The sequence below is a fragment of the Podarcis raffonei genome, chromosome 3 (genome assembly GCF_027172205.1).
Source record: "Podarcis raffonei isolate rPodRaf1 chromosome 3, rPodRaf1.pri, whole genome shotgun sequence".
Lineage (NCBI taxonomy): Eukaryota > Metazoa > Chordata > Lepidosauria > Squamata > Lacertidae > Podarcis > Podarcis raffonei.
The window spans coordinates 58904356-58920046 of NC_070604.1; the positions used below are offsets into that span (position 1 = coordinate 58904356).

The following is a 15691-nucleotide window of genomic DNA, read 5'->3' on the forward strand; positions in this document are numbered from 1 at the left end:
CACAAGCATATTACGGAATATTCGCAAGGAGGGGCAAAGAGCTTCTTAGTTTTGGGATATGACACTTTGGTGGGTTCGGGCCTAGCCCTTGAAGCAAAGAATCAGAAGGTTAGCTCTCTTCTCCTCTCATTTGTTTAAACTAAGGGTGGGGAAACCAAGGTCCTCCAGATGTTGCCCAAGTCCAAGAGCTCTCAAGCCCAGCCAGCATGGACAATAGTCATGAGCATTTTCTGGGTGGGTGGGGGACTGCTTCCTTGCTCCTGGCGCTCAGAAACACAAGTTGTTGAAGGCAGGTAAATGGCAGCATATGAGCTGGCTCTACCATTTGACAGACTGAGGAAGCTTGTCTAAAAGTGGCTGCTTTTAGGTGTTAAGCTACTTGATTATTGTGGTATTTTTACTCACAAGGAGAGGCATTTGTGGCATATTCTATCTTAAATGCCAACATAATGTGGGTGTTATACACCTTGCCTCTGGGAGAAGGCATTTCCCCACAACCTGCCCTCAGGCAGCAAAAGGCCTTGGGCTTGAAAAAGCACACACATTTCAAACAAGGCCATGTTGGGGGGCCATTGGCCAAGAGCTCCCCTGTGGGACAGGTCGTGATTCTAGTAGAACTTTTTGCTTAGAGCAGCGCTGGAGGGAAAACGACCCCAAACCCAGATTAATAAGAGGTGGACGCTCCACGCATGCTCACAGACTTGTGTGTACACGGCACCGTCCAGAGAATGACAGGTTAATAAATATCATTAGGAATGGACGTGTTTTTGCCAGATACAGTATTGGGGAGGAGGAGGAACTGATTCTGGGCGAGAAGGGAGAGTGGAGCACGTCACGAGGAAATGACTGCACCCGCTGCCTTCCCTTTCCCCGCTTCTTGTGGGATTCTACGCATTTCCCCGCGGGGTCGCCCCGCTCCGACGTGGGCGGAGCCGGGGCCCGGCTGCGAGGGAGGAAGGGAGAGGCCGCGGGAGCCGCTCTGGCGAGGCGGGCTCTGAGGAGATTTGCCGGCCTCAGCTGGCGGTGGGGAGAGGAGCGAGCGAGGGAGGGAGGGAGGGTGTGCGTCGCCGTGCGGGTGCGCGCAGGGCACAGAGGGGCGGCGGCTTGTGCCTGTTTCTGCCGGGGGAACCATGCTGCTGTTGCCGCTACCGCCGTTGCGGCGAGTGCTGCTGCAGCCCTTGCAAGGCTGGCGGGCGGCCTCAGGCAGCTGCGCGCCCCGGACGGCCGGCTGAGCCGCAGCGGCGCGCGAGGGTGGATCTTGGCAAGCGCGGCTTTCTTCTTTCGGCGGCTGTCGCTGCAGCAGCAGCTGCTGCAGCTCCTTCCCTCCGCCAGCCAGCCAGTCTCCTGATGCTTTGGTCTACTACGCGCCCCTTCCTAGGTAGAAGAATGAGGGGATCTCAGCTGGGCATCCTCGAGGGAGAACCTGCCTAGGGGGCCCGAGGAGACTGCCGCACACCTTCCGGAGGGGGACATCGGAGAAGCGACAACCTCTGCCGCCGCAGCGCCCAGCTGTGCGCCTTTTGGAAAACATCAAATGCTGGTGCGCATCAAGGGGATGGGGATGTTGATGGGGAGGTGGGGGAGGAGAGAAACAGGCTCCCTCTTTGCAAGAAAAAAAAATGTGTGTGTGTTTGTGTGTGTGTGTGTGTTTTTGAACCTCCCACCAGCTCTCTGATCAGCATTTGAGGAGGCGGGCGGATGAGGCGAGGGGGAGGGGGAGGAAACGCCTGCGCTTGGCTGCCTCCCGCTGCAAAAGCTTGTTTTTCTCCGCCTTGCCCGGCAGGCGCTTGCCAAAGAGGGAGCTTCAGGGCTGCCCGGCTCCGAGATGCAGGTCCAGGAGGTGGGTGTGGCTCCGGCGCTCACTTCCTCGCTTTTTTCCTCCCGAAATCGCTTGTCGAGCGACGAATCCTGTCTCCACGGGGGCGTTGAAATGGTTAGGATGATGGATTCACTTGCTTTCCAGATAGTGCCTGCCTCAAACAGCAACGTGCGAAGTTAACGCGCAGTCGAAAAGGTTTGTTGCAGGCGCCCACCCACGTTGCTGTTGTTGTTGTTGCAAGTCGGTGATCTTAAATATATCATGCAGTTGCCTTCCCTCCCGACTTTATTGCGGTTTCTCACATGGAAGAGTATGTTTCTTTAGCTACACAGCCAGCCAGAATGTCTCTCTCTTGGTGAACTGAGGTGGAGGTCTAGGAGTGATGTTTGTGACCCTGGTTCACATACACTTGGAGGAATTGTTTATGAAAATGGCATTTAAAAAATATGCTCAGCAATGTGGGTAAGAATCTACTGCAGTAATGCGTTCATGCCTGAAGGTACAGAGAGAGGTGTATAGCTAATATTTAAGCTTGTTCAGCAGAACTTCAAATCATCCGTAATTTACAAGGGGAAACCATTCTCTTAGCTAGCCACTTACAGATAAAACATACTTTGAAAGAAGGAAATTGAGTATTTTTGGAGTTCTCATAATCAGGTTGTTTATGACTTCCTGACTTTATTATATTAAAAAATGGGAGGGATATTAGCATACAGTGCATCATAGGCCTTGGACATAGACTGGACAAAAACAAGGTGCAGCTTTGAGATTTGAGAAGTGTTGTGTTAAGAGACATTAAGCATGTAAATAAAAAAAAGTTTTGTTTCGCTTTGTTCATTTAAATAACACCAACTATGCCCATGGCACTTTACACAAAACAGATATGACAGGTTGCTGCCTCGGGGTAGACACTTAAAATCTATGAGTAGACACACTTAAGTACAAGAAAGGAAGGAATTTTAAAAATATTATTCTAACTTTACTGGTAGCAAGGGGCGTAGGAAGGGGGGGTGCGGTTCACTCCGGGTGTCATCGCTGAGGGGTGACAAAAATGGCACACTGTGACTTCCGGGTTAGCGCCATCGGCTAATGGCGGATTCCCTCCGAGCTCCGGAGGGAATCGGCTCCGCAGGATCCGGGTCTTGGCGACGCGGGGACCCTCAGAAATCACAGGCGCTGAAGCCTGTGAACTTGGTGACTCGGCGGGCACCATTTGCGCCCCCCGACCCGCGAAGGAGCCTTTTTAAACGCTTCGGAACAGGGGACTGGGTGAGCGGCGCGGTGCTGAGAGTCGACTGCTTCTCCTGCGGAGTGAAGCCGCAAGCCATGGTCGGAGAGCGCTGACTTCTTCTTGTGAACAATTGGACTCTAAAAGTAACAACCCGTGAGTAATACGGAAATTGGATTTGTAAAGAATTTTTTTTTTTAATTAGGCACGATCGGGGAAGGCGCAAACAGGAAGTCCGTCTCCCCGTCTTATAAATAATCTAAAGCAAGGACTAGCTAACTAAGGTCGAGAGAATTTCTTCTTCTTTATTGGGTAAAAGATATTAATTTCACGATTTGGCAGTATAAGTAATTTCACTGGAGGATAAGAGCTAATTTTGAGAGCTGAAGTGCCACCCCCCCGGACCCGGGAGTGATCCGCGAGAGAGCCTGTTGAGGAGATATAGAAGAGTTTGACAGCTGTCAAATTAGCTGTCAAGAAGGAAAAAGAGAACTTTGCTTCTGCTATCTCTGCTGGATATATTTGCTACAATTTGGTTATATTTTGTTGAAAACAAGGAAGAACTGATACAAACTAACTTGATTTTTGGATTTGAACTGGAAGGAAGATAAAGTAACCAAAATCCCTCTAGAGGGGATTTTGGGACATTACAAGAATGGCTGAAGGAGGAAAAATTCAAGCTAAATTGGACAGACTGTTTCTTCTCTTGGGAAATTTACAAGACCAAATTGATGTTTTGGCTACAAATGTTGCAACTCTCGACTTAACAGTAAACAAAACCATTGAATTTGATAAGGACTTGACTCATGAAGTCCATGCAGCTGGACAAGAAGAGAAACTTGAAAGATTTGAGAGTGTGGAGAAAGAGATATATGTTGTTTCTGAGGAAAAGGAAGGAGGAGATGTAATGTTGCAGATGACAAAGGAGAGCCAGAGGCCTGACATGATGGCTACAAAGGAAAATAAGTACTGGATGATGAAAATCTGTTTTGAATTGAAGAATGGAGAGATCTCCTTATGTGGAGATCTGAAGACCTATGGATTACAAATTTGATTAAGGTGAAAGTTGGAGCTTTTGGGACATTTGGACTTAAAAGGAGTAAGAAACAAGATTCAGGCTCCACTTTTAAGTATGGAGGTCTGGCTGGAAGAAATATGGACCCTATCGGGACAGAGCTTCTCCGAGATCTGGTGTTTAATATTAAGGACTACCAAAAAAACCGGCAGAGAGGAATTGAGAGAGAATTAAGAGCCTCGGACGTGAGGTCTCCAGGCTGATAGTAGACTAAGACTGATGGACATTTGTTGGGGATTGAAACCGGGAAAGGGTGGGGTGGGGTTTGGGAATCCAAAGGGTGCAGAATAATAATCTGTTTTTTTTATTTTGTTTTGTTATTAGTATGAAAATTGGGGAATTCGTGGAAGGGAATTTGGGTCGACTTTAGAAAAAAAGTTTTAAGAATGAGCACTGATGTTTAAATACTGATGTTTATAAGTTAAAATTGGTGGGTTTTTTTAAAACGAATTAAATATAAAAAGGTCAAAAATTGGGGACAAGAACTTGTTGAATTAACAATTTGAATTGGAATATAAGAAGGGGAGGTGTGGGGAAGTCAGGGAAATATGTTATTGAAAATAAGGATTGTAAACTTTATGTGTTTTTAACTTTTTTGTTTTTTCCTTTTGGATTTTTTAATGTATAAAGGTGGAAAAACTCAATAAATATCTTTAAAAAAAAAAAAAACAAAATGGCACACCGCGGGGGGCGGCACTTACCACGGGGCCTGGCCTGCAGTGTGCCTGAGCCATGTGTCTCTCCTGGGAGTGACGTGGTGGCTTGAGGCCCCACTTTGCCTGAAATGGCAGCGTGGGGCTTGCGTCTGCCAGGTGGACTCTGTGGTCAACTCGCCGCCCTGCCCCCCTGGGCGGATCACTCTGGCGTCCCCGTGCAGTGCCTGCCCCCCCCCCCCCCCGTGCACAGATCACTGCAGCACCCCTGTGAGCGGCTTGCCGCATCCCCACCACTCCGGGTGTCAGAGCAGCTAGCTACGCCCCTGCTGGTAGCATTTATTTTGCATTTATTTAAGTGGAAGAAGAAAATAGAGGAATGGAGAATAAGAAATGCCCAATAGTTAAAAATGTTTATCCCTTCTTTCTTTATCCCAGCTATTTCAGAACTGGTAAACCCTGTTTGCTGGTGTGTGTGTGTGTTTGCTTGCTTGGTAGTCAGGACTTACTCTGTGGTAAAGGTGCATAAGAACTGCTTTGTTGATAACACATGTAATGTTTAGGCTAGGATAATACCTTCTTGTTACCTGAATTTGAAAACAGGATGGTATGAGTTGTTACATAACCTTTATCATGATATATGTTAATAGATAAGCAAGGGAAAAGGAACACAATGGAAGTTAATTGACATACAGTTTAGTTCTGATCTAGTAAAGAGTACAGTGGTACCTTGGGCTACATACGCTTCAGGTTACATATGCTTCAGGTTACACACTCCGCTAACCCAGAAATAGTGCTTCAGGTTAAGAACTTTGCTTCAGGATGAGAACAGCAGTTTGGCAGGATGAGAACTGGCGGTGCGGCAGCAGGAGGCCCCATTAGCTAAAGTGCTGCTTCAGGTTAAGAACAGTTTCAGGTTAAGTACGGACCTCAGGAACGAATTAAGTACTTAACCCGAGGTACCACTGTACTTAAGTCCCCCCCCAAAAAAGTAAAATGAAACATACATTTGCTTTCATTAGTTGTAAAAATATGTTATGAGAGTAAAGTTTGATATCCAGTTACAGAGTTTGTCATGATGGCCTACTAGAATTAAAAAAGAAAATAGATTCTCTGGTACCCTTTGGCATAGCATTTTATTATTTAAATTGGACTTCATTTGATTTTGACAACCATTACATTTTGAGTAAACATACACAATTACGTATGTATGTTGTGGGTGTTATTTTTGTACTGCATTTACTGTGTCTTTGTTACACTAGCTTTTGTAATGAACAATGAATTTTAATTTAAAATGGTAAATATCTGACAGCTAATTGATTCTGAAACAGTGCTTGAAATAGTGTGTGTATATGCTTGAACAAACTTTAACAGCCGTTTTGAAGAGGGTCTTCCTAGTGTAATGCATGAACAAATATTTGCAGCTTTCTAAATCAATGTTTGTAGAAAGGATGACACCAGGTCAGGTTACAAACTGAACTGTCAAAAGTCATTTAAGGAAGCACACAAATGTGAGCATAGAAGTCAAAATGGAAACTTTACCCAAAGCTTTGAATGTGGAAGACATCCGTAAAGATGTAGCAAAGAATTAAGTATGTGTTTGACATGGTAAATTCTATACCCACTTACCTGGGAGTAAGACCCATTGAATGCCATCACTTATTTCTAAATAGACTTGTACAGGATTGCATCCTCACTTTTGATTTTGAAGCATCTCTTGAAGACCTTTTTATGCCAACAGGCCTCTGTAGCAGATTAATATTTTTTTTTATTAGCATGTCATTTTAATGTTTATCTGTATTGTTTTTCAGGGTGCTTTATGTTTTAATGTTGTACACCGCCCTGCTATTTTATGATAATGGCAGTATGGAAATACTTTTATAAATAAGTAAGTAAAAGCAATCCCAGTTAGTTTTAACCATAGTTTGTCTTGATGATCCCAGTTACGGTCCAAAATACAGTGAAACAACATTTTAATTTGCTGAGTGGCATATTAACACCAGTGGGCACTTTATAAAGTGGCAGGAGAGAGACAAATTAAGCACCTTCCAGCAGACAGGCTAAAGAGGCCAGAGAATAACCCTCACTGTGGTTTGCTTAGTGCATATGGGTTGCTTAAACATGTTTTGCAAACTCAGTTGAAACTTTGATTTCACACCCTGGTCTGCAGTCTGGTCAATACTTAACCATGATTTAGGGATTAATAAATAACTATATTATGTTTTCAATGTATTTCCCTCACTGGTTTTAATGTCTCTATACAGTGGTACCTTGGTTTAAGAACAGCTTAGTTTATGAACAACTTGGATTAAGAACGCTGCAAACCCAGAAGTAGCTGTTTTGGTTTGTGAACTTTACCTTGGAAGCAGAACGTGTTTCACTTCCTGTTGAGTGTGTTCCATTTGTAAATTGAGTCCCCTGCTGCTATGGGAAAGCACGCCTTGGTTTAAGAATGGACTTCCGGAATGGATTAAGTTCGTAAACCAAGGTACCACCGTATGGGGTTTGTTTGTTTGCTTTTAAGTCTTATTGAGTTGCCTGGGGCAAGATAAATTGACCAACAAATTTAATAAATAACAATAATAAAAGGACTAGTAAAGACAGAGTAGGAAGAAGAAGAGTAAGAAGGAGGGTGAAAAAAGATCTACTCTCAAAAGATCTGTGATTTTAAACTTGTTCATTTATGGTTAGGGGTGAGCAGTCTGGTGGCCAGGTTTGTACATGACATCAAATTAGTGTGGGTAGTGAAAACCAAGCAGATTGTGCAGTTTCAGAAGGAGCTTGGCAAACTAACTCAATGGGCGTATAGAGTGCAGTGTAAATAAGAATAATGTAATGCATGTTTGTGCTGCATAAACCTAACTTCACATATACATTGAAAGGTCTGAAACTGGTGGTGACTTGTCAGGAAAGAGAGCTTGGGATTGTGGAGGGTAGCTCATTGAAATCATTGACCTAGTGTGTGACAGGTTTGTGAGGGTGATTAGGAAAGGGATCAAGTAGAAAAACTACCAGTCAGTATGCCACTTCCCTTAAATCTCTGGTCTGGCTACACTTGAAATGCTGCGTTTAGTTTTGGTTTGCCCATCTCAAAAACAGGAACAGAAAAGTGTAGCCAGGATGAATCAGGGGCACTTTGACTATGAGGTAAGGTTGCAGTGGCTGGGTTTTTTTAGTTGAGAAAAATTTGGCTGGGGGAAGAACCTAATAGTTATTTTAAACTTGTGTAGTGTGTGGGGAAGGGGCATTGAGAAGGTTCTCTCTCAGGCAATAGTAGAACTCAGATTCAACCGATGAAACTGATTGGCAGAAATTTCAGGGCAGACAAAAGGAAGCAGTTCTTGGATGGCTTGAAAAGACCTTGGACACATTTGTAGAGGGTGGGTCTGTCAGTGGCTCTTAGTCATGGTGGCAATAGGGGATTTCCAGGTTGATAGGCAGTATTGGTACCAGTTACTGGGGAGCAATAACGCTTACTGCCTTGTGAGTGTCTCAAAGGCATCTGGCTGGCCAACACCACTGTTGGGAAAAGAATGCTAGACTCTGTGAATTGATCCAACAGGGCTGCTCTCACATTCTTAGGCGGCAGCTTTGATCATGCCATATATTCTTATTCTAAAAGCTGCTTGAATACTTTATGTAGTAGAAGTGCTCGACCTAGAAGGTACTTAACAAAAAATTGAAAGCTAATTAAACCTTTTTTTAAAAAGAAGGGACAATGCAGTGTGGTTTAAAGCAGTGATTGAATGCATTGCCATTAGTGATACCATTTTTTTCTTCTTATGTTGAATTTTGTCCCATTCTTATCTGTTTGGCAGCCAAATAGGGCTGTCTAGATACAAAGTACAGTAATGGCTTCTGTGTGCGCAAGGAGCTTTTTAGATATGCTGAACAAAAAGAATAATAGCTTGTATGTAAAAATAAAGAGAATATCCTGTTCAAACCCATGGCCCCTTACACCTGATTTAGAGCTAAGGCATATGTTCAGCATAAGGTTAATCTGCTGGGGTGGCTAATCTCTGGCCTTCCAGACATTGTTTGCTTACAACTTCCATTGGTTGTTCTAGCTGGGGTTGAGAGGATCCATTCCTACTAACCCTAACCCTTAATGCCTCTTGAAATCAGTTAACATTTGGATTTTCTACCACAAGATGTGATGGTTACCAACTTGGACAGCTAAACAGCTTTAAAAGGGGACTAGACATATGTATGGATGATAAAGCTATTGGTGGCTACATAATTATATATTAACTCCAATATGTATATTGTTTTACCCCCCCCCCATACAGTTTTAGCTTTTGTGGTGACAATTGAAGCAAGCAGCAATAGGTTTATCTGTACCAAAAACCACTTTGGATCTGCCCATCCTTGACTCATTAGACAACGTTTTGATGTTTTTAAAGCAGTGCCATTTAATTTTTGTAGTCACTGACATTCTGCTTCTGTCCCACACATCATCTGTTGTATTTTATGTTTGTGTTGCAATCTTCAAAAATGGTAGTATGGTGGGCAAACTAATATCCTGGTTTGTTTTTCTTGAAATGAATTCACCTCATACATTTGAAGTGCATTCCCTCCCACCTCACCCTGGGAAGCGTAGTTTGTTAAGGGTGCTGGGGATTGCAGCTCTGTGAGGAGTAAACTGCCATTCCCAGGGCCCATGTTGAGATTGTAATGAAGGACCGACTTCCCACATGGCCATCCTAAGAGGGTCATTGCATGAGCCTCCATGCTGTCATCATACGAGAGTCTGCCTCCATGCTTGTGCAGTGTCCTTTGATGACATGTGGAGGTAGTGTAGAGATGCTATGCCAGGCATCCCCAAACTCAGTCCTCCAGCTGTTTTGGGACTACAACTCCCAACATCCCTAGCTAACAGGACCGGTGGTCAGGGATGATGGGAATTTTAGTCCCAAAACAGCTGGAGGGCCGAGTTTGGGGATGCCTGTGCTATGCAATGCCAGCATTCATGAGAATAAGCTGCTCTAGACGCTTCTGCTGCAGTGTAGAGCTATGGTGGTGCTTTCAAATGGTCCCTACGTGGTGAGCATGAGGCGTACACTGTCACCAAGTCCTTGGTTTGTACTTGCTTGTTTCTGGCTTATCCTGATGGAAAACTGGGCCAAGATGGATTTCTGCCAAACAAGCTGCATTGCAACAGCAATGTGTGGTGCAAGGAACAGCAAGATCAAGTTGTGTCTGTCCTTTACAATAATTGCCTTCATGGACGGAATAAGCTGAACAAAACAGCATTCTCCCTCTTGGGACCCAATTAATGCCAAAATAGGCCCTGTGTATTCCCTGCATGTGCTGGTAAAGTTGCCCTAACAAACACAAAAGTGATTGGATGCTACTGTGTACCAACCAACCTTATCTCTGAAGGTGTTGGGTTGCAGATGCTGAATGCAGCTGGAGAATCATATGGGAGAAAACCATATTTTAGATATCCTGGCCGTATACCACTTAGTTCTTTGGAGGCCAGAATGTGCATTTGCAACTGACGATGACCCGGAAACAAGTGTTGCTAGAACTTAGGGGCTCCAGGGGTCAATCTAGCCACCAGCTGACATTTATGATGCTTTTTTAAAAGGTAGCTTCAAGAAGACTGATCTAGTAATTGAATGTGACCAACTCATCCAGGAAGGGGTGCAACAGCACTAAGCCCAGGCTTGTGGTTTGTTGCTCCTGGTTTCAGAGACAGGAGCGTGCATTATTAGCATTTTGCACATATAAAGTGCATGCCTTCTCATAAAGAATGCAGGGAACTGTAGTTTGTTAAGAGTATTGAGAATTGTAATGTGAGGGGAAAGCTACAGTTACCATGATTTTTGGGGGGGGCGAGGTGGGTCATGTGCTTTAAATGTATGGTGTGGGTCTTCTTACAGTAAGACTTAAAAACCACTGTCTGTTGTAACGTGCGAACCAGTTCTGTGCATAGATGCCTTCTGATAGGATGTAGTGCAGATAGGAATCCATATAGCCTGCAGACTGAGACCACTTGCATGTTGCTGTTACTCACACATTACTAGTCGCGCATAACACTTCATTGGGCACGGCTATCTGTGGCTTAAAGCCTATGTGATTTAAGTTGGCATCTATTGTTGGCAACTGCTTGCTTGATGCTTCATTACTGTGGGCAGTTTTTAAAGTGCTTTCTGTAGTTGAAATGAATCATACTAATGGCTTGAGTGCCTGGAAGCTAAAGTACTAGCTACTGTACAAATGCCAATCGGGCCCCCTTTTCCATTACTCTCCTTGGCTGCTGATTTCAGAAGTGCAGATGATTAAAGTGAGTGTGATCATTACAGCTTCTTGAGAACTAAAACATTAACTTACTAGAGTCACATCCTGTAAGCTTCTCTTTGAAATCCCATGGGCTAGGGGCAAAAGCACATTGGAAATATATTTTTTCTTACTATTTTCAAAAGCTGAGGTTTTAAAAGCATAACAAGAAAAATGCCCCTTCCTTTCCAACTGTTAAATAGCTTGGTGTATGTGATAAGTGAGTTTTTGTCTGTTTCTGGGGGAAAATTTTGGGGATGTGTCTAGGCAATTAATACATCACTCTGACACTGCTTGGTGGCCAGTGCCTATATGCTTGCTGGTGAGTTCAATGAAGAAAGACTGGTGATGAGTCAAATGGAGTTCATTTAACTGGTCAATAAAGTTGTTCCTGCTGTAGGAAACAAGGTTAGTCTACAGTGCTATCTGTTGTGGAATTCAATTGTACTTTGATTAATCTGGAAGGTAACCAAGGCCTTGTTTACATGCTGAAGGTAGAGACTTGTGGTCTGCAAGGTGCTGTCGCTACAAGGAACTCAAAGAATTTTGTGATACCCATTTGTTGTAACAGGTGGCTAAGGGGCAAGTTTTTTCAAGGCCTTCTCTTTATTCTACATGAATTCCAGATTTATGGAATTCCCATGTGCTAGAAAGATAGTAGGTGCTGCAGGCCGAGGGCATTTGTGACTACCAGACAGCTGATAGATTTTAATAAATGTGGCAGTACGTGGGGAGTCTCTTCCTACATGCGTTATAAACTTAAGTTCCTCACTTATGATTATGTAATAAAAAATGAGTGCTTCTCTTCTGGTTTATGTTGAATCTCCTTAATGAACTGATCCTTTGCCAGTTTGATTTATAATATTTACTTGAATCATGGAATTGCATACAAATCCTCTGTAAGTTGAAATCCATCCCCCCCCCCATTTTGCTTTGGAAGTTTACCTATGTATTCCTTCTGCTCATAAAAAATGTGTCTTTTGGACTGATAACAGAATAATTTATGGGATCCATGGGATCAATGGACTGAAAGGAGTGCACAGGGACCTAATTTGGACAGTGAACTTAGCCATGGCTTTGATGTTTGGAAACGAGTTGCATTGATCAAGGGGCTCTGCTTCTCTCTTCCATCATGCATATAAAGGGGAGAGTGAACATGTCACCTTTCACTTTATAATAAAGTAAAGGTCCCTGTCATGGGCAAACTTGGTGAACCATGGTGTGTTATAATTGCTTAGTTAAAACCTGGAACAAACCATGGTTTGATATTCTGGTGAGATTGGCAGGGATAGGGAACCTATGGCCTTCCGGATATTGCTGGACTACAATTCCCATCATCCCTAACCATTGGCCATGCTAGATGGGGTTGAAGGGAGCTGTAATCCAGCAGCAGGCTCACCACCCCGATTTCGTGTGAAAACAGAAACTTGTGAAAACAGAAACTTGTCCTTCCTTGTGCATGAAAGAAAGAGGGAAGGGGAAATATATATGCCCAGTAAAATTGCTTGTGGTCTGAAAAAAGGTAATTCCTGTGTTTCCAACTAATATAAGGAACAAACTCCTAGATGTGGGAGCATATGCAGCATGCATAAAATCATGTTTTCTCTAATAAATGATTAATTGTTTTAGATAGAATAACTGCTACTTCTGTACTCAAAAACCTCTAAGGGGATTAGAATCTCAAATTTACATATACTGTAATATGTATTAGAAGAGTGAAAAATTCTACCCTTTTATCATTGTGGAATCACTTTGATTGTGAATATATCATGATGGTTAGGTGATTACCAGAAGTAACCAATGCATATTAAATAATATTGAGGGTGCACTCAACAGAAGGAACAGAAGGAAAAAAATTGCCGGAAACCTCCGATTAGTACAGTGATTCTGCATGAACTCAGAAAATGAAAACTGAATGTTGATGTAGAGATCTTGAATTTTCTTAAGTTGTGCATATATATATATATATATATATATATATGTTTTACCCTTCATGCTGTGCATTAGTACACTGTGCTCAGTGTGTTGGAATTAAAGTTGCTATAGAAACCTTAACTTTGGCTTTATAATGTGGATAATCTGTGGAGGGTTTAGCTGCCTGCCTCTGTACAAAAAATAGCATTCTCTGCATTGCTAAGTTACCATAGTAGTTGTTTCCAGGTTCTCTTCCCCCTCTTTTTGGCACACGTAATAATACATTGCAACATATGGTGGCTACCTTTTTTGACTCCCCCTTCCCCAGCTTTCTCTCAAATGTTTTTAAATTAGTTTTCAAGCATCCATAATTTTGAAGACTACGATGGCTAAAATGTATGTTTGACCTGAAAAATAGCTCTCTTCTGTTTTCTGTCCACATTAATGGTATTGACAAGTCATGCAGTGATGCATCTCCTCTTAAAAAATCTTCTTCCCCATCTATCATATATGTGCTTACTCAGAAGTACCAGTAAGTTTTGCTCAGTTCAACAGGGGTTTGTTGCAAGCAAATACCATTTAAATCAGGGGTCAGCAACCTTTTTCAGCCTCAGACCATGTGGTGGGCTGGATTATATTTTGAAGAAAGAAAATGAACGAATTCCTATTCCCCACAAATAACCCAGAGATGCATTTTAGATAAAAGCACACATTCTACTCATGTAAAAACATGCTGATTCCCGGACCGTCCACGGGCCAGATTGAGAAGGCGATTGGGTCACATCCGGCACCCAGGCCTTAGGTTGCCTACCCCAGATTTAAATCCTAGCATCATGGGCAAAAATTCCACTGAGTACAGGGGATCAAATCTTCTTGTTTTAAGAAAATGAGGTATTAGATATATTTGGGTTTTCCTTGCAGCAGAATCCTGTACTTATTTTTGACAGTACATAATCTGGGATGTCCACATTCTTAGCCATCCTTTGTGTGTGGGAGAACATGACAGAGGTGGCTTGAAAGGGACTCTTACACCCACTGGATCCAGTAACTTTACCAAAATCAGGGTGAACTTTTTAGAAACATTTACATTCTTTATGTTTTACTTTCTTTAACGTTAAAACCATCATGTGGACTTGCAGTGGATCCACAAGAGGGTGCTGCTTAGTCTCTTAAATTGACTAGAAGGCTACAGAACCAGTCTTGGAAATACCGTATTTTTTGCTCTATAAGACTCACTTTTTCCCTCCTAAAAATTAAGGGGAAATGTGTGTGCGTCTTATAGAGCGAATGCAGGCTGCGCAGCTATCCCAGAAGCCAGAACAGCAAGAGGGATTGCTGCTTTCACTGCACAGCGATCCCTCTTGCTGTTCTGGCTTCTGAGATTCAGAATATTTTTTCCTTGTTTTCCTCCTCCAAAAACTAGGTGCGTCTTGTGGTCTGGTGCGTCTTATAGAGCGAAAAATACGGTACTTGCTGCCTGCATCTTATTAGTTTCATATTAGTATCTTATGAGTTTCTATTTGAATAGTGCACCCCTCCTTTTCTGGCTTGTGTGTGTATAATAAACATAATGTGCAAATGTGTTTTTAAAACAACATTACAGTAAGTCTGAGGTCAGTCAGTGAAGATAACAGCAGGATTTTTTCTTTACTCACTTATGTGCAGACTTAAAAAGTGTTTCCGAAACCTTTAATACTTGGTTCCACTTTTTAAAGCTTTCTTTCTTTCTTCCCTACTTACTATTCCAATTTATTGAGCCAGAACTGTACATCTGCATTTAGTGTGTGGCTGCTTCCAAAAGCTTGGGTTCAATATTTCCTTCTCTTTTCTGTCCTTATTTATTTATGTATTTCATATATTTATGGCCTGCCCTTAAGCAAAAGGGGCCCAGGTGGACTGAAAAATAAGTGAGGCAGAATGCATAATTCGACATGTTTCAAGTTTCCCCATCCTATTCCTCTTATTTCTGAAATGTGGGAAATGAAAAAAAGTCATTGGCTGCTGCAGGTATGGAAACAGTCCAGTGCTGGCATTCCTTGCCGGAACGAACCCTTTCCGAACATTACTGGGGACAGAGGTAGCCACAATTTGGCTGTGACATTTAGCTGTGGTCATATTCGCCCAGTTCAGATCACCATTCCTTGGTTCACAAACCATTAAAGCCAGAATCTTTGCACCAAATCATGGCAAGACTAGGAGGGAGACAGAAAAACACTATGAGTCTAGGAGCAAGTGTTACCCCATCTCTATCCTCCTCTTGTCATATTTTGGTGGAAAATTCTGGCTTCAATTAAGCCAGAGTTCCCTGCTGCATCCAGACTTGGGAATTGTGGCTTAACATTTTATATTCTGTTCAGCTGCTTGTGCAAAGGGTGGAGAGATGTGGCTGTGAAGGGGCTGTGTACTGGTTCATGTGTACCTACAGTTTATTAACTAACAGATTTTTGTTTACAACATCTACATATACTCAAAACCAGGGGTCGGCAAGGTTAACCAGCCATGGGCTGGATCACTCCTACGGAGATCGTCCGTGGCCTGGACTGGTGAAGCGTGGCCCCGGAAATTGCGTCTGTGCATGTCTGCAGTGCTGGAAATTGCTTCTGCGCATGCCCAGATGCCGAAAATCACACCTGCACAGAAGCAATTTTCAGCGTCTGGACATGCGCAGATGCGATTTTTGGTGCCGCTTGGTGAATCGCCGCGTTGTGCCTGTTTAGCGC

General features: G+C 43.2%; 1 protein-coding gene across 3 annotated transcripts in view; it reads left to right on the plus strand.

Annotated features, from left to right (window-relative positions):
- Positions 1 to 769: 769 nt before the first annotated feature.
- Positions 770 to 15691, plus strand: part of NCOA7 (nuclear receptor coactivator 7) — a 67744-nt gene continuing 52822 nt past the window's right edge. The window contains exon 1 of one of the 3 annotated variants that reach the window (XM_053381844.1): positions 770 to 1540. The gene's annotated coding sequence lies outside the window, so the exon portion shown is untranslated. Of the gene's footprint in view, positions 1541 to 1993; positions 2015 to 15691 lie in introns of those variants that run through there. The other 2 variants (XM_053381842.1, XM_053381843.1) reach the window with 2 other exon arrangements.